Source organism: Scomber japonicus, chromosome 8 (genome assembly GCF_027409825.1).
Source record: "Scomber japonicus isolate fScoJap1 chromosome 8, fScoJap1.pri, whole genome shotgun sequence".
Lineage (NCBI taxonomy): Eukaryota > Metazoa > Chordata > Actinopteri > Scombriformes > Scombridae > Scomber > Scomber japonicus.
Window position 1 is genome coordinate 28,516,172 of NC_070585.1, and position 18,729 is coordinate 28,534,900.

Genomic DNA, 18,729 nt, shown 5'->3' on the forward strand with positions numbered 1-18,729 from the left:
CTCCCTCCTTTCTTCCTTTCTTCTTCCTTCCTCCTTTCCTTCCTTCCTTCCTTCCTTCCTCTTTTCATCCTTACTCCTTTCCTCCCTCCTTACTCCTTTCCTTCCTTCCTCCTGTCCTTCCTTGACCTGAGGACAACAGGAGGGTTAAAGTGCTATATAAATAAAGTTGAGATGAGTTAAAATCCAATCAAGCAATTAAGTATATATATATATATATAGAGAGAGAGAGAGAGGGAGAGAGAGAGACATCATATTAAGACTTAAAGGTCCAGGTTCTCAGTCAGATATTAAGACTAGACTCAGACTAAAGGTGAGATTTTGTGCAAATCTCCTTTGAGAGACAAGTCTAGTCTTGTTTAATCCTGGTTGAGCTTGACATCCTGAATTTCACTGTGCAACTATATTTGCTTTTATCTATTGTGTTTTAATACTTTTATTTATTATGTTGTTATAGTTCATCATACTCATAATTGTTTTACTTTATCTTGTGTCTTCAGCTTCAGGTAGTTTTAAATGTGCTCTATAAATAAACTTTGACTTGTTAGTCTTGAACTAGATTTAATCCCTGTCCTTGAAATCAGCCCTAAATGTGTATTCAGGGTTTATTGTGTATAGTTGTTCTTTTCTTCTGCTCTTACCTGAACTTTGCAGCGTTGGAACTGAGACAGATTGATTGATTTCATTGATCCTGATGGCAGCACGGAAAGGTGTTGGGGTTACTGTAGGTCAACATCCTGCATAAAGATTTAACCCTTCTTTCCTCCTGTCCTTCCTTCCTCCTTCTCTTTCTTTATTTCCTCCCCCTCTCTTCCCTTCCTTCCTTCTTTCCTTCTTCCATCCCCTTTTCTTCCTTCCTTCCTTCCTTCCTTCCTTCCTTCCTCCTTTCCTCCCTCCCTCCTCCTGTTTCTTTCCTCCTACTTTCCCCCATCCTTCTTTCCTCTGTCCGTCTTTCCTTCCTTCCTCTTTTCCTTTCTACCTCCCTCCCTCCTTCCTTCTTTCTTTCCTCCCTCCTACCTTCCTTCCTTCTTTCCTCTGTCTTTCTTTCCTTCCTTCCTCTTTTCCTTTCTTTCCTTTCTCCTTCCTTCCTTGACCTGAGGACAACAGGAGGGTTAAATAAGATGTCATGCTGAGGTAGAAGAGTTGAAGAAGGCTCACTTTTGGATAAAAACATTGCCAATAATCAGGAGCCCAAATAAACACTGCTGGTTATAAAAGTGAAAGGGGCCAAAATCCACAATGTGTCCACACAGTTGATCTGAAGCTTGTTTCAGAGGTCGGCTCGGTGCAACCATCCCCCGCTCTACATCAACGACTCCTCTCACCCGGCCCACCACCTGTTCCACCTGCTCTCTCATCAGGGAAAAGGTTCAGGTCTGCTAGAGCGAGGAGGACTTCAAGGTATGACAAACAGGTTTCTTCCCACAAGCAATAACACACACACACACACACACACACACACACACACACACACACACACACACACACACACACACACACACACACACCCTGAACTGTCGGGGCATCTGCAACATTTGCACTGAGCTCATGCACTTTATTGATTATAGTCCTGTATGGTGCTTTTATTTATTCTACTGTTGCACATGTCTTAACTTATATTGCCTATTTTTTCTAGGAAAGCTGTGCTGTCTCATTCTTGTAAGAATGACAAATAAAGTACTTCAGCAGTCTGAGTTAGTCATATCAAGTGGATATCTGACACATTTATAGTCTTTTTAGTATCAAGTTCCTTCTTTGTGTTTCCCTGTTGAGCTGTGGTGGAAGTATAGTAACAGAAAGAGAGACTTTGGCACTAAAAAGACTGTAACTACTTGATTTGACTCATTTGGACGGCTGAAGCTTCATATTAGCTTCAGATAAACTTACATTTAACCCTTGTGTCGTCCTCCCGGGTCAAATTGACCCCATCTCTCTTTTGACTGTTCCTTCTTTCCTTCCTTCTTCCCCTCCACCCTTCTTTCTTTACTCCCTCCTCCTTCCATCCGTCCTTCCTTCCTCCTTTCCTCCCTCCTTCCTCCTTTCCTTCCTTCCTTCCTTCCTTCTCTCCTAAATTCCTTCCTCTTTTCATCCTTACTCCTTTCCTTCCTTCCTCCTTTCCTCTGTCCCTCCCTCCCTCATTCCTTCCTTCCTTCTTTCCTTGCTTCCTTCTCTCCTAAATTCCTTCCTCTTTTCATCCTTCCTCCTTTCCTTCCTTCCTCCTTTCCTCTGTCCCTTCCTCCCTCCTTCCTTCCTTCCTTCCTTGCTTCCTCACTTCCTTCTCTCCTAAATTCCTTCCTCTTGTCATCCTTCCTCCTTTCCTTCCTTCCTCCTTTCCTCCCTCCCTCCCTCCCTCCCTCTCTCCTTACTCCTTTCCTTCCTTCCTCCTTTCCTCCGTCCCTCCCTCCCTCCTTACTCCTTTCCTTCCTTCCTTCCTTCCTTCCTTCCTTCTCTCCTAAATTCCTTCCTCTTGTCATCCTTCCTCCTTTCCTTCCTTCCTCCTTTCCTCCCTCCCTCCCTCCCTCTCTCCTTACTCCTTTCCTGCCTTCCTCCCTCCCTCCTTTCCTCCCTCCCTCTCTCCTTACTCCTTTCCTTCCTTCCTCCCGTCCTTCCTTCTGTCCTTCCTTGACCTGAGGACAACAGGAGGGTTAATATGCTTTTTACACAGAAGGGCGCCATCACTTCCATTATAAATGCATTATGAAGGGATCTTCTAATGCTCAGTATGAACAGGAAGTTGATTGCAGCAAGACAAAACATCTTTCTATCTTCATCTGGGCTCCTGACTTTTGGATTTTCCTTCAAAATTCCTGAATAAAGATGAGTCTGTATAACGTGAGGTTGAAGCTTGAATGTGAATGTCAGAGCTTTTTAAAATGTCTGAGGGTCAGCAGATGTTGGGATTGTGGTTGTGTTAAAAAAAACCCCAAAACAACAGAGATTTTTTGGCAGTAGTGACGACTGTTTGTTTCAACGTCATTATTTCCAGTGCAGTGCGTGCTGTGTGCTGTGTTTCATGACAATATTAAAACCACAATTCTGAGCAGAGACCAAAATCCTGCCAATGTTCTTCTTCCTCCAAACCATAACCACACCAAAACCTTCACCAAACCTATTTTCAATTTAAACCAAAACCATCTCGAGGCTCAAACTCCCAACAAAGTCTTTTTTTTTTTTTTTTTTAATTTAACGTGCATCTCTCTGCTTGAAACTCTGATGTGATCCATTACTTTGCATCAACCGCTGTCAGAAATAGCTCCTCTTGTTTATGAATCTATGAACATGAAAGCAACATTTGTATGTTTCTGATTTTAAATGAACTGATGTGGGACATGTGACCTTTCAGAGATTTGAGCTTTTATTGTTTTAAAGTGTTTTCCACAAGAAGAAGTGCTCATGTAGAGTTTGATGATGGTAGATGTTGCTTGTTTTTCTTACTGTCATGCAAAAAAAGTCAAATAAATGAGAATAAACTGCAAAAAAAAGTAATTAAAAAGTGCTGTGATGTTGCTGTAAGGCTGCTCTGTTACACTTAACCCTCCTGTTGTCCTCGAGTCAAGGAAGGAAGGGAGGAAGGAAGGAAGAAGGAAAGAAATGAGGAAGGGAGGAAGGAAAGGAGGGAGGAAGGAAGGAAGGGAGGATGGAAGGAAGGAAGGCAGGAAGGAAGGAGGGAGGGAGGGAGGGAGGGAGGGAGGGAGAAAGGGAGGGAGGAAGAAGGAAGGAAATGAGGGAGGGAGGAAGGAAGGAAGGAAGGAAGGGAGGAAGAAGGAAGGAAGAAGGAAGGAAAGGATGGATGGAGGAAGAAGGAAGGAAAAGAGGGATGGAGGAAGAAGGAAGGAAAGGAGGGATGGAGGAAGTACAGATGAAAGGAAGGAAGGAAGAAGGAAGGAGGGAGGGAGGAAGGAAGGAAGGAAGGAAGGAAGGAAGGAAGGAAGGAAGGAAGGAAGGAAGGAAGGAAGGAAGGAAGGAAGGAAGAAGGAAGGAAGGAAGAAACAGTCAAAACAAACAGGGTCAATTTGACCCGGGAGGACAACATGAAGGTTAAGAGTTTAAAAAGAGGTGGACACAATCATTGACAATCTAATACAATAAGGACTTAATCAGTTTCTATGGTAGTGTTTAAAGCTCCCACCTTTTGTTCATTTGGATGTTTGAGCTTCACTGTGCAGAGTTTATTTCATGCTCATCTGCTTGAAGGAGAAAAAATATTTCTCTGATTAAAATCTGAGTTTTAGGCGTGTGTCTACAAGCCTGATTTATGAAATCACAACTGGTTTGGAGCCAGTGGCGGACCAGTACGCAGCTCCCATGCACATGAAGGAGGGGACGCATCGGAGACAAATATTTGATATTATCTTAAAGCCTGTCTGCTGTGAGTCAGTCACAGTCTGGGGATGGCAGTGTTGGACAGTCAGTCAGTCGGTCCGTCAGCTCAGTCCAGACTGAAAAGTTGCCAAGAAATTCTGTCGGCTATTTTTTTTATCTGGATTCAAATGACTTCATAACTATTTGATGGATTGATATTAAATTAAATACAGACATGCATGTTTCCCACATTAATACATGTAATAATAATTGTAATAATACTGGTGATACAATGATTTTTCCTGCAGTAATATTGTCTGAATATGTGAGATTTTTATAAGAATGTATTCCTACTTTTTTTCTCACACTGGTTTTATTAAATTAATGACACTTTATATTTTAGTTTTTATTCATTTTTGACTTTTTGACTTCTTAAAACTTATAAAACTTTTTTTTAATTACTTTTTTACTACCTGCAATGATATTTTATAAAGTAGGCTATAAAGCATAACAGTATAAAGTATATGTGAGATTTCTTTATTAGAATGTATTCCTACTCTTGTCGTTACACTGGTTTTATAACATTACTGACACTTTATGTATTTGTCTGTATTTTTGACTTTTTTGTTGTTTTTCTTTACTTTTTCAAAACCATTTTTGTATATATTTTTTTACTTTTTACATTTTTATATATTTTTATAAGAATGTATTCCTACTTTTATTGTCAGACTAGTTTTTTTAATATATTAATGATATTTTGTGTATTTCTTTTTTAATTGTTTTTTTCATATTTTATTTATTTTTTCTAACTTATTTTTTGACATTTTATAAACTTTTTCATTTTTAATTTTATTTTCTTATTTTTGACTTCTTTCCTCCTTGTATGCCCTGCACAGATTGAAAACAATTACCATTAATAATAAATAACACACTCAATGACCCCTCCTCCCCCTCCTCCTCCCTCTCACCCCCCTTCCTCCGGCATGCTCTCTGCGCATGCGCCTCGCTGCTCCAGGAGTGCTGTTTCGGCCTGTTCCGCGGCCGCTCGGTCATTTTCGCCTCTTTGTTTTACCGATAGTGGATTTAACTCGGATTCAACCCAATATCCAGCGGACTGTGCTGCTCCCAAACAGGTTAGTTCGTCTCAGTGGACCCGTCCTCGTCATGTCTCCGTCCTTAGTGGCTCAATCTCCGGTTTACGGTCCCGGTTTGAGCCCCCTCCTCCTCATTTTTCTCATGTCTCTTTCCGCCTGGGCATACGTGTTGTTTTATGTGTCTATGTGGTGGTGTGTGTGTATGGCGGCGCCGGGCCCTGCAGTTGCACACCGGGGGATGGTGGGGTCTCTTTTTTTTTTTTTTTTTAAGGGGGGAAAAGTGCATTGTAAAAAAAAAAGCATGTTTGGAGATAACCGGGATGCACACACGGTTAGCAGCACCGGAGAGGAGGCTCCGGTAGCAGCCTCTCCGCCTGTCTCGTCATGTTTAAATGCTGTTGTTCCTTTTGAGCTCCCTAAAACACCAGCTCTTCTTTCCCATTGAGCAGGAATGTTCTTGGAAGAAAAAAAAATCTCGTGGTCCACCATTAGGCTAACCTCTTCCTCCTGCAGTCCAAAGTTCACTGTGTATATATATATATATATATATATTTATATATGTGTGTGTGTGTATGTGTGTTTGTGTGTGTGTGTGTGCAGGATCTACATGAGGTTTGGATTAAATCAAAAGAAAGTTGGTGCATTTTTTTCCTTGAGGGGTGGATGTCGCCCCTCGCCAGGCTGCTGCTGCAGCAAGAAGCCCTGTGTGACATTGTAGAAAGAGAGAGAGAGAGTGTGTGTGGTGTGTGTGTGCGCGTGAAGGGGGGGTGGGGGGTGCATGCATGCTAAGAACAGCCAACAAGTCTGTGCAATCATTATATATATGTGTGTCTCTGTGTGTGTGTGTTTTAAATATCACCTTCATACAGCCAGTAACAGGTTTCAGTGGGATGTGATGGACTATTGGGTTCAGGGGGGGTCCCTTAACTTTTTTCCACTTAAGGGACCCTGCAGCACAAGCATGCATGGTGTGAGGAGGAGGAGGGGGGTGAAAAATATGCAGAGAGCAGCCAACAAGACAATTATTATGTGTGTGTGTGTGTGTGTGATTTAAGTGTGTGAATGCAGCTTTAAATATCTCTTTCATAAAGCCAGTAATAGGTTTCAGTGAGTTGTGATGGACTATTGGGTTTGGAGGGTGGGGGGGGGCTCTTAACTTTTATCACTTAAGAGCGACCCTGCATGCATGGTGTAAAGAGGAGGGGGTCAAGTTGGTAGGAGCTAGATTTTGGGGTTTAAAGGGAAAGTTTGCTTTAGATGTCAAATGTCAAGGTTACCAAAAGCATGAGGCTCATCTACGTCTCAACGGCTTCTCATGTCCTGTTTCTGATGTAAGCGAGCCTCTTTAAAGCCAGGGCAAGACTATCCATTCATCAGATTTTCTCAATTAATCATCTCGTATATCATCTATCAGAAATTATTAGTGATGTCCTGTTTTATCAGACCTGATATAAAAACAGCAAATCACACTTGAGAAGCTAAAAATCTATGAATTCTATCCCTTTTTTTTTTCAAGCTGATTTGATTTCATTTTTTTTTCTCTTTCTAGTGGAGCCACCTGCCTTATTATTTCTTGCAGACTCTCCTTCAAACACACTGATTTTCTTTGATTGGAAACAGGTTGAAATATTCTCTCTCTCTCTCTCTCTCTCTCTCTCTGTCTCTCTCTCTCTCTCTCTCTCTCTCTCTCTCTCTCTCTCTCTGACTTGAATATTGACATGAATGAGGTTTTTCAGGTAGTGTTTTGCATCATTGTTGTGCTACTTCCTTCTTCACACTCAATCAACAGGGACCATGTGTAACTTAGACATCAAAAAAGAAACAACTTCGACCCCAATTGAGCTCAATTTGAAACCTAGACACCCACACGTCTTTTGATCTGCAGTACAGTGTGTTTCTCAGTGTTGCATTCGAGTGAAGGAAGTCATATTGGCATCAAAATCAGCTCTCGGCTCCAATCGCCTGCACGTTAGCGGCTCCAAACAGCAGCGGAGGTTAACTTGACCCTACGTATCCAAACCCCTCTGACATGAGAGGTTGGTGAAAGCTCTTTCCTCCTAATGAATTTTCTTTACTTTCTTTCTTTTTTTTTGCGAGTGTTTTCCTTTCTCACTTTTTGTGGACTTGAATGGCCTTAAATCCCGCAGCATGCTTCTACTAAACTCCACTCAGCGTTCCTCCTGTTTTAACAACCCGGCCGCTCTGTGATGCTTTTAAACCAAAGAGATAAAGGAAAAGAAAAAAAAAAAGAGAGAGATCTGATGTTGGAAGAGTCCGACTTTTCCTTGATGTGGCGTTCACTGACACTCTTTTAACTTTTGAGTTAATCAGCCTGACACCAGAATCTAAATCTATGGAGGCTCAGGTATAAAGGTTAAAAAAACGTTGCCTAATGTAGCTGTAAGATGAACCTCGTGCCGCTCGCCTCCGACAGAAGCACCTCTCCAGCCTGCATGATGGTTTTTGGGCAGCTGGATGTTACTTGGCCTTTTGCTTTGACGTCCTATATGATACCTCTCTTACATAAGACTTGCGCATACTCACCGAGCATCAGCTTTCTGCAGGGAAACCCTAAAGCACCTGCAGCGTGTATGGACTGCTTGACCTGAAATTGACACCGAAATCATTTCTTTTAACACAACAGCAAAGATTAGAGCTTGTTTGAGTCAATTCAGATCATAGATTATCAAAAAGGATGTTTATCTTGACCCATTACCCCAAAAACATAAAACATGCACACCCTTTGCTCCATTTTGAATAATGTTAATAGCCCCATTGGGCGGACTGATAAAAGTGTCGGCCCCGTTTCGGGACAGCCGAGCAGGATGCAACCTCTTAAGGACCGAGTCTGCTCGATAATGAAAAAACTCAATAAGTGACTTTGGCGCTACGAGATGCATTTGTCTTTCTGTTGGACAGGAAATTATCTGAGGCAGCTTCCTAAATGAGCTACTGAGCAACTGTTAGAGGATCCCCCTCGCTTACAAATCAAGCTGCAGATCGGAGGAAGCTGTCCGCAGCCTCGGCTCGGCTCTCACCTTTCCCTCCTCGACAACACTTTGAAGATTTGATTCTCCTATTGGGGAGGGGGGGGGGGAGTGAACCTGTGAGTGAATCAGAGCACAAGCAGCCTTTTTAGTAAATGTTGTGACAGTGTAGTGTTATTTATAAGCAGGGTCAGATTGGTTTAGGTCTAATTTAACTGAGTTTCTTGGCCTGTAGTTGAGGATTATTTTCATTATTGATCAATTTGTCGACTATTCTTTTGGGTCGATAGTCAAAAAAATGTTAATCACTGTTTCCCAGAGTCCAAGATGTAACCTCAAATGTGATGTTCTGTCCTGACTAGGGTTGTGTAACATGGGCAGAATCAAATATCACAATGTTTCTGACCAAATACCTCGATAACGATATTTGACGATATTATAGGGGCTACAAAATATTTACAGAATAAGATATTTGATAGATAATCTTCAGTAATGTGGATATAATGACTAAGTGTGTAAAGCAGGGGCGTCAAACATGCGGCCCGCGGGCCACATGTGGCCTGCCAAGGGTTGCAATCCGGCCCACTTGCCAACCAGTGCTCTTTTCCTTCCTTCCATCTGTCCTTCCTACCTTCCTTTTTTCCTTCCTTCCTTCCTTCCTCCCTTCTGTCTGTCCTTCCTTCTTTCCTTCCTTCCGCCTGTCTGTCCATCCTTCACTATCTCTCTTTCCTACCTTTCTTCCCTCCTTCCTTTTGCCTGTCTTTCCTTCCTTCCCTTATTTCCTTCCTTCCTTCTTCCCTCCATCTTTTTAATGATCCGGCCCACATAAGATCAAATTGGTCTGTATGTGGCCCTTGAATGAAAATTAGTTTGACAACCCTGGTGTAAAGGCAGATCATAGAACAGTCTGTAAAGCTCTGAGTATTGTAATGCAGCCTTTAAAAGCAGGAAAAGACATTTCTTCCACATCACAATATTACGATATTCAAATTCTAAGAAGATATCTATAAAATATCATGACGTTGATATATTGCCCGGCTCTTGTCCTGACCAACAGTCCTCAACTGACTCTCTGTTTCTCTGTTTAGTATCATCAGGATAAGCTAACCCATTGTCGCTAACCCCCGTCACACATTACGGCACACTGCCTCGTCCCTTACCGAAGCTATGCTACCAAGAGTTTCCTAGACAACCACACAAAGGTTGACTGCCGCACCGGATTACACACACACACACACACACACACACACACACACACTGTTTCACACTCAGCGGTGAAACAGTGAAATGCAGTAGACGCTCACACCGAGCTGAAACTAAACAAAAACGGTCTCTACTGCGTTTTGCTGTTGTTTATGGTCTCGTTGAGTTTCTTCTGTTTCACTGCGGGCCGAGCAGAGCACTCCGTGTGTGTGTGTGTGTGTGTGTGTGTGTGTGTGTACGAATGAATGAATCAGGTTGAGTTGACAGCTAACTATACATGTTATGATACTGTAAGAGCAATACAAACTTTGTGAATAAACAGCTGATAAGAGTCATTCAATCCGTGCCAAACGCCGTCCCATCACAGGGGTGGGAGGACATTTTTAAATCCAGATGTTACGATGGAAGAGACTCGGTGGTCGATTACTGTCTGCCATTAACGATGGACGATGGTATCACTCATCGGCCAAACTTTATGTAAAGTTTTCTCCATTTATTTCACTCATATGTTCAATATTAGCATTTCTGCAACTTGTCAAATTAGTTAATTAGTGTTCTTGTTATGTTGAGAGGAAGGTATAATAGAGCGAGCATCTGAATGGATGAATCAGGTCATGGCTGTTTTTAACCCTCCTGTTGTCCTTGAGTCAAGGGAGGAAGGGAGGAAAGAAGGAAAGGTGGGAGGAAGGAAGGTAGGAAGGAGGAAGGAAGGGAGGAAAGCAAAGAAGGCAGGGAGGAAGGACAGAGGAAAGAAGGAAAGGTGGGAGGAAGGAAGGTAGGAAGGAGGAAGGAAGGGAGGAAAGCAAAGAAGGCAGGGAGGAAGGACAGAGGAAAGAAGGGAGGTAGGAGGGAGGGAGGAAATAAGGACAAAGAAGGGAGGAAGAAGGGAAGAAAAGGAGAAGGAAGGAAGAAAAGGAGAAGGAGGGAGGAAGGAGAGCAGGAAGGGAGGAAGGACAGAGGAAAGAAGAAAGGTAGGAGGGAGGAAGGACAGAGGAAAGAAGGAAGGTAGGAGGAAGGGAGGAAAGAAGGACAAAGAAAGGGAGGAAGGAGGGAAGGACAAAGGAAGGAAGAAAAGGAGAAGGGAGGGAGGAGAGAAGGAAGGGAGGAAGGACAGAGGAAATAAAGAAGGTAGGAGGGAGGGATGGAGAGAGGAAAAGAGGAAGGAAGGAACAGTCAAAACAGACGGGGTCAATTTGACCCGGAAGGACGACACAAAGGTTAAACATTTAAAATCTCATGTTTCTTTAAATCATGACGGACCACCGACTCATTCTCTCCATGTGTGTGAAAGCTTATCGAACACCAAAATACAGAACGGCAGATTTTTAATAGTTGGAAACAGGATTTTAAATCTTTATAAAGTTTATTATGACAATTAAAAATCTTTTTTTTTTTTTTAACCATCCGTCTCCATGACAGCTGAACTCATCTAGCCGGTACAGCACGTTAGCGGTTGCCGTCGCTTTTTTTAAATTTTTGGGTTCGCCCTAAAACTTGAGCCAGGTTCAACTTCACCAGACAAAACCTTCATTGTCTTTTCTTTGTGTGTGTGTGTGTGTGTGTGTGTGTGTGTGTGTGGTGTTGTTGTTGTTTTTATAGCCTCGGCTTTGAGACGCCCACAACTACCACCACAACTACCCCAACTACCCCCGCCCCCCCCCCATGTATGTGAACACAGTGGTCTCATTGAAATGAATGAGGGGCCTCTGTTTCTTTTTTTAAGCCATACAATGCTGAATATAGAGGAATCTAGACACAATTTCTCCATCTTAAAGACAAAAAATCTCCCAAATGAGACTGTACAGCTGTTGAAGACAAAAAATATCACTTGAATATCTGAGAATAATTGAAATGTTAGTAGATTAAAACCCCCGACTGTTTCAAAGTACTGATGATTTATCTTCTTCAATCAGTAGACTACGGGACACAAAGGAGATAACTTAACAAATGTGGCATCTTTTTGGCAACGAGACGAACAATTAATGCCGCCTCGGAAGAATTTCACCCGCCGTGTCGAGGATGCAGAGGACACAAAAATACAGCATGCTCCAAACCGCACCCCCTCCCTCCCCTCCAACCCCCCCTCCCCTTTTAGATAAGATTGACGGTCTTGTTTGTGCCGTCACTGATCTTATCTGTTTTATGTCAGCGTCTTGAATAACTGGTTGTCAACAGGTCGTGTGTGAATTTAAATGCTTCGACTCGACTCTGCGCTGACATTAAATGCACCGGCTGACAGATGCCGAGCCCAGATTCAGTTCAGGTGCAGGAGGAGGAAGAGGAGGAGGAGGAGGAGGAGGAAGAATCAACAACAGAAAAATATGAAACAGTGAGGCCTGTGTTTTACATCCAGGAGCTCACTGTGTGTTTGATGTCCCGCCTGCTTTCTTCTTCTTCTTTTTTATTTCATGCAGGGCGAGCGAGGTTCGCCTTAAACCTTGATGACACGATCACACGTATTTAGTCGATGTCAGGTCTCGTGTGTGTTGAACGTAAATCTCTGTGTTATCATGCTAGACTTTGAGCTTGTTTGTTATATTGTTTTATTTGAGGTGGCAGGCTATTAAACAGGAGACATCTACACTCGACGATAGATCAGCCGGTTTAATGAAGATGAGAAGGATGTACGTTGAGTTCATTATTACTGAAAGCTGCTATAAAAAGATGATGTAATCTTCCTCGTGGTGTCCATATTAGATAGGTAGATAGATGGATAGATGGATGGAGAGGTACTTTATTCATCCCCCTGGGGAAATTCAGGTATCCAGTAGCTCATATAGACACATATATAAATAAATAAGCACATATATACAAAGTCCTTGAAGTTAAAAATGAATGTAAGGTAAGAGCAGATTAAAAAGCAACCTAAAAACTCAATAATTATGTAAGAAAATTACAAAATTTGTGATTTACGTATCTCAACAGGGCAATTTACACTCGAGCATTCATTAATATTGAGTCTATATATGAGTGTCACATGCATGTTTTCCTTAGAGTTCATCTTAAACACACTGATTTGTAAAAAGGCTAATTTTAGGACTGCAATTATTATCATTATATTAGATTAGATTGAGTTTATTGTCCATCTCAGTGGAAATGTGTCTTCGGCTTTGCTAGACCTGTTAAAGAAAACAGGTTGTCTTTTGTTGGACGATATATTGTCTTAGAAATAATCACGATAAACGATATAATTGTCATTTGAAGATCATTTTATACCACTGATATAATGATGATGTTATAGCCGGATAGAGAGACTGCCATTATAGTCAGGGATAGAGTTATTTACCTTTTTAATTCTTCTTCAGTCTCCACTCACAGTGAGGAATGGAGGACACTACTCACTTAACCAATGTGACATGAATAGCCTCTTAGCTGCTAATGTGAAGTGTTTCAATACTGAGGTAAAAAAAAAAAAAAAAAAGATCAAGGCCAAGTCATGTGGTATAATACGATAAGTCCATATATAGACATGATGATCTAGATAATTAGAGTTCAGGTAAAGTACATGTTGTATGTTTTAACACCAGTAAAGAAACATACAACATATAAAACATACACTAGTGCAAATGAGCAGATATAAATAAAACCAGAGTAACTCTTAATAATAATATATATATGATTAAAATAACAAGTGTTCCCTAATCTACCAATTATTTTCTCAATGAATAAGTGATTTAGTGTATAAGATGTCAGAAAAGTGTGATAAAAATGAAAATGTGCTGATGATTTCCCCACAGCCCAAATGAGATGTGATGAGTTTAGTATTATAGATAGATGAGGCAGACAAACATCACATCTTTATATCTGAGATACAGGAAGCAGTGAATGTTTGGCTTGTATGGCTCGATATATGACTAAAATGATTAGTTGACTTATGAAAAGATGTAATTGATTAATGGAGTAATAGTTAAAGCTGTATTCATGGTATGGAGCTAGTCGTGGTGGATAGTAGTTTGTTAATATTAAATGCTCTGAAATGGGTGGCAAACATGCGGCCCGTGGGCCAGAACCGGCCCGTCGAGGGGTGCAATCAGCCCACTTTCCTTCCTTCTGTCCTTCCTCTCTACCTACCTTCCTTCCTTCCTTCTGTCCTTCCATCCTTCCATCAGTCCTTCCTTTTGTCCTTCCTTCCTTCCTCCCTTTCTTCCTTCTTCTCTACCTTCCCCTTTTCCTTTCTTCCTTCGTTCCTTCGTTCCTTCCTTCCTTCTGTCCTTCCATCGGTCCTCCCTCCCTTTCTTCCATCTGTCCTTCCTCTCTACCTTCCCCTTTTCCTTTCTTCGTTCCTTAGTTCCTTCCTTCCTCCCTCCCATTTTTCCTTCTGTCCTTCCTCTCTACCTTCCCCTTTAGTTCCTTCCTTCCATCTGTCCTTCATACCTTTCTTACTTCTGTTCTTCCATCCTTCCTCCCTTTCTTCCGTCTTTCTTTCTTTCCTTCCTTCCTTCCTTCCTTCCTTCCTTCACTTTATGAGATTAAATTGGTCTGTATGTGGCCCTTGAATGAAAATGAATTTGACACCTCTGCTCTGAAAAATAAGCCAAATAGTAGCAGATTTTGTATTTTAAGATAAATGACATGAGTGACCAAAATCAATTAAAACAGGTTATTCTGCTGTCACAATCTTATCATTTATTATACGTATGATGTCTTATTATGTCCCAGCGTGGTTGTTTTTAGCCATTATTTAACTCACAGCTTGTTCTTCCCCATCAGCTTTCACAGCGTTGGGAAATTTATGATTCAACTGTCAAGTCCGTAAAGCAGGAACTCAAGCTGGATTGCGTTATATCACTTCCTACACTCTCTGCATTATTGTGGCCGTTTGTCACTGTCATACACGCAGGTTTTATTAGAGGCCAGTAAAATAAGTATTCAGAGCATCCAAGTGAAGTATTGCCGAGGTCACACAAGTTGTTTTTGGATTTTTTTTTCTTCTTTGCTTCTCGCTCTTGACTCTCTTTGCCTTCTTAAAGCAGATGTAATTGAATTTGATGTTATGGGGTTTTTTTTTATTTAGATATTTTTAACTCTGAGGCCTACTGCTCACTCAGCTTCCAGTTAAATGAGTCAAAGTCAAACTTAAATACCGTAAAAACCAGTGTATAAGATGCACCTTAAATGTGATTGTTTTCATTTAAAAGTGAGGTGTGTCCTATTCACTAGTAAAATATAGCGAGAGGTTGGATCTGGATATGATTATAAGTGTGTAAAAGGCCGTCCACACTAAGAACCATAACTATAACTTTAAACATAACGATGTGAGCGTCCACAATTCCTATAAACAGCGGTGTGAAGCACGAACTGGGTGAAAATAGACTATTGATGAGCCGTTAATGCTATATGTTGAATAGAACAAAAGTTGTGTGTTGATCAGAAGTATTTCGGGACACTGGTTGTTGTGATGTTTCAGTATTTGAAGACCAAACTGATGTTGAAGTAGTTTTTGGGCTTCGAGTAAGCACACAGCTACACACTGTATTAAATATGTAAAGTTACTGTGTTCTTATAACCCTCCTGTTGTCCTCGAGTCAAGGGAGGAAGGAAAGGAGGGAATGAAAGGAGGGAGGGAGGAAGGAAGGAAGGAAAGGAGGGATGAAGGAAGGGAGGTAGACAGGAAGGAAGGGAGAAAGGAAGGAAAGGAGTGAGGGAGGAAGGGGGAAGGGAGGGAGGAAAGAAGGAAAGACAGAAGGAAGGAAAGGGGGCAGGAAGGGAGGAAAGAAGGAACAGTTAAAAAAGACTGGGTCAATTTGACCCGGGAGGACGACACAAAGATTAAAAAGGTTTAATTGAAACTCAGCCTCACCCGAAACTGGTCTGAGTTAATATACCAGTTTGGTCCAGTTCAGTTAAATCTTTACCGGACCATTAACCATCAACCTGACACACTGTTTCAGATGTGATATGTGTGTTTTAATTGTGTTCCAATTTAAATTAATAACTACTGGTGCATTCAAATCAACCAGTCTTTAATAGAGAAGTGCTTTTCCCAGCATGACGCCCCCCAAAATAGACTGGGTCTCATACACCAGTATTTACGGTAATTGGTGTTTTTGGCCAGAGAATAAAAGAGGAGGGAGTAGATCTGGCATGTAGAGCTGAATCTTAAGGATATCCTTCATCAGCACACCTTCACCATCCTCCTTAAACCTGCAGTGTTCCCCTCCTTTAAAAGAAGCAAACAGACAATATAACTGGTCAGCTTTAATTTACCGCTCTGTCAGCTGCTTGATGCAAGGAGGTCAAAGGTCAGCGGACGTCCACATTTTGCACCAACTTCTGAACGTCGTCTGTAATCGAGCGATGCACTCACTTAGCGGCAGCACTGTTTAGCACCTTTTCTGTCAGATTAACGAACCCAGGAAGCCTTTTTTTTTTTACTGAACCAAATGAGGAATTAATTACTGGCTCACCTCGTACCTCGTACCTTGTACTTCGTAGGCCGGCTCGTACAGTAAATGGGTAATAACTGTCATCTTGGGGTCTGTTTCCGTCTCTCTGTCGACGCCTGTGGCCTGCAGCCCGCAGTTTGTGGTCGAAACTGGAAAAGCGAGACAGGGCGACGTCGCTGCGAGCCCGTTAACCAACAAACCCACGTAATGGCTCATTGCATCCTTCTTGTTGAGACGAGCCTGTTCTGCACCCACAGACTGGCTGCTGCATTTTAATATTTTCCTTTTTTTTGTATTATTATGAGGAATGGAAAGAGGAACTGTTTCATAATTTGACTAAAAATGAATGCTTATAATTTTGGTTGACAGCTGCCAACAATGAGATCTATTTACTCACTACCAAAATGAGCTTTCTGTGGAGCAGATTAACTCTCTGTGTTTGTTCAGTGGAGGGGTTAGATCTGAAAGAAGTCCAATAATCAATATGTTTAATCAATTGTATTGACTGATGATAATGTGATGGGGAAAATGCCAAACATTTGTAGGTTCCAGCATGGAAAGTGGTCATTTTGCGGCATTTCTGTTTTTATATCACTGTAAATTAAGTAGAGCTGCAACTAACAAGTATTTTTATGATTGATTAATCCATTGTTTATTTTATAATTAGTCGTTTGTTCTGTTAGAAAGTGTCGATCACTGTTTCCCAAAGCTCAAAATGCAACACAAAGATTCTCCGTTTACTCTCACAGACGACTAAAGGCACCAAAAAACATAAATTAGTCATTTTTTTACAAGCTGAAACTTGAAGAATTGTTGGAATTTTTTAATAAAAATGACTCACAGACTAATCGACTCAATTCCCGTTGGATCAGTGAATCAACTTAAAGGTCACAGCTCTAAAATATTTCTGATATGACAAATTTTTTAACTATTTGAAGCCTTAAACTTGGACTCTATTATTTTCTGATCTTTTACACACTAAGAAAATAATGTTTTAATCGTACAAACTGGCAGCAGATTCATTGATAGTGAAGTCGATCCTTATTTGGGCTCCTCGAGGGGTTAAAGTGTCGTTGAGTCAGTCCTTCTCCTTATATTCCTCTTCCTCCTCCTCATCCTCCTCTGTTTGCTGCTGTGACCATTTAAAGTGACGTGACCTCTTATGACCCTGGCAGAGCTGCTCACACTGTATGGGAGGGAGAAGGAAAGAAGGGAGGAAGGAAGGAAGGAAAGGAGTGAGGGAGGGAGGAAGGAAGGAAAGGAGGAAGGGAGGAAGGAAAGAAGGCAAGGCAAGGCAGTTTTATTTATATAGCGCATTTCATACACAATGGCAACTCAATGTGCTTTACATAAAACAGAAAAACATGCAAAAAGGAAAGGAGTGAGGGAGGAAGGAAGGAAGGAGGGAAGGAAGGAAGGAAGGAAGAAGAAGTACAAACTGGCAGCAGATTCATTGATAGTGAAGTCGATCATAATTTGGGCTCCTCGAGGGGTTAAAGTGTCGTTGAGTCAGTCAGGTTAACCCTACACCTTCTCCTTATTCCTCTTCCTCCTCCTCATCCTCCTCTGTTTGCTGCTGTGACCATTTAAAGTGACGTGACCTCTTATGACCCTGGCAGAGCTGCTCACACTGTATGGATCGGTTGTGTTAAAGACCCCAACCCCCCCCCCCCCCACACCCACCCCCTCCCCAAAACGGTCTCTGGTGTCGTTCCCCTGGAGGCCATAACCGGTGACAGGTGTAAGCCAGAAGTGAGAGGAAGAGAGACGGTTTAGGGTCTCAGAAGCAGACGATACGAAGCGAGAAGCTAAACATTCATTGGGATTTAATGTTGTAATGATTTTGACTTTTAAGTATTTGATTGACAGCAGATTTAAGAAGAAATACGACAGCAGCAGAGACACAAGTGATGAAACTGTGATGACATTTACAAAAATTACATAACATCCTAAATACATTTCCTTTTTTTTTTTAACATCGGTAAATCAAATAGTGAAAAGATTGCTAACTCACAACTGATTTGTACGTCATTTATTATATTTACTCTGACAGATTTTTGGCTGTAAATCGGCTCCATTATTTTATCAATCAATCAATCAATCAATCAATCAAAGTGTATTTATATAGCACCTTTCATACAGGCTAGTGTTTAGTTCAAAGTGCGTCACAGCTGATTGACAAGCTGATAATAAGACAGTAGAAGTGACAGCATAAAGAAAAAAGGAATAACAACAATGAGAGGACAAAGACTAAGAAAATAATGATGATAACAGTTAGATTTCTGCATGAAGACGGCAGATTTATTCAAATTTCTCCCTAAAATTTGATTTTAAATGAGTAGTGAAGCTGCTTTTAGCTTTATTCTACATCTGACTCCAATGAAATTATTGGTTTTTAGAATAAACCATGAATCGGTTTAATTGATTCTGTGTCTTGATGTTTTTACTAATGGATGCAGCTTCACATGACTGAACATATAGATAGAGAGAGAAAAAAGCTTTCAGTTTGCTCGCTGCAGAGAAACTCCTCACGCTGTCTCTCCTGCAGGTGTGAGTTCACCGTCTGCAGCAATTAATGTCTAGAAATCCACACAAGAGTCACACCTCATTGCTTTCTCCACACAGTTTAGGATGCTGTCGACTAGAGCTGCTTAAAAACAAATGACGACACCAGCACCAATCCAAGCACCCTTAAAGTCATACCCATGCCGTTTGAATAGAAGCATGAAGTTGAGACACAGACGGGTCGTAGCTGCTCGG

At 41.4% G+C, this 18,729-nt stretch overlaps 1 protein-coding gene across 1 annotated transcript in view; it reads left to right on the forward strand.

Moving 5' to 3' along the window:
- Positions 1 to 5,334: 5,334 nt before the first annotated feature.
- Positions 5,335 to 18,729, forward strand: part of LOC128362912 (polycomb group RING finger protein 3) — a 77,709-nt gene continuing 64,314 nt past the window's right edge. The window contains exon 1 of the mRNA XM_053323774.1: positions 5,335 to 5,432. The gene's annotated coding sequence lies outside the window, so the exon portion shown is untranslated. The remainder of the gene's footprint in view (positions 5,433 to 18,729) is intronic.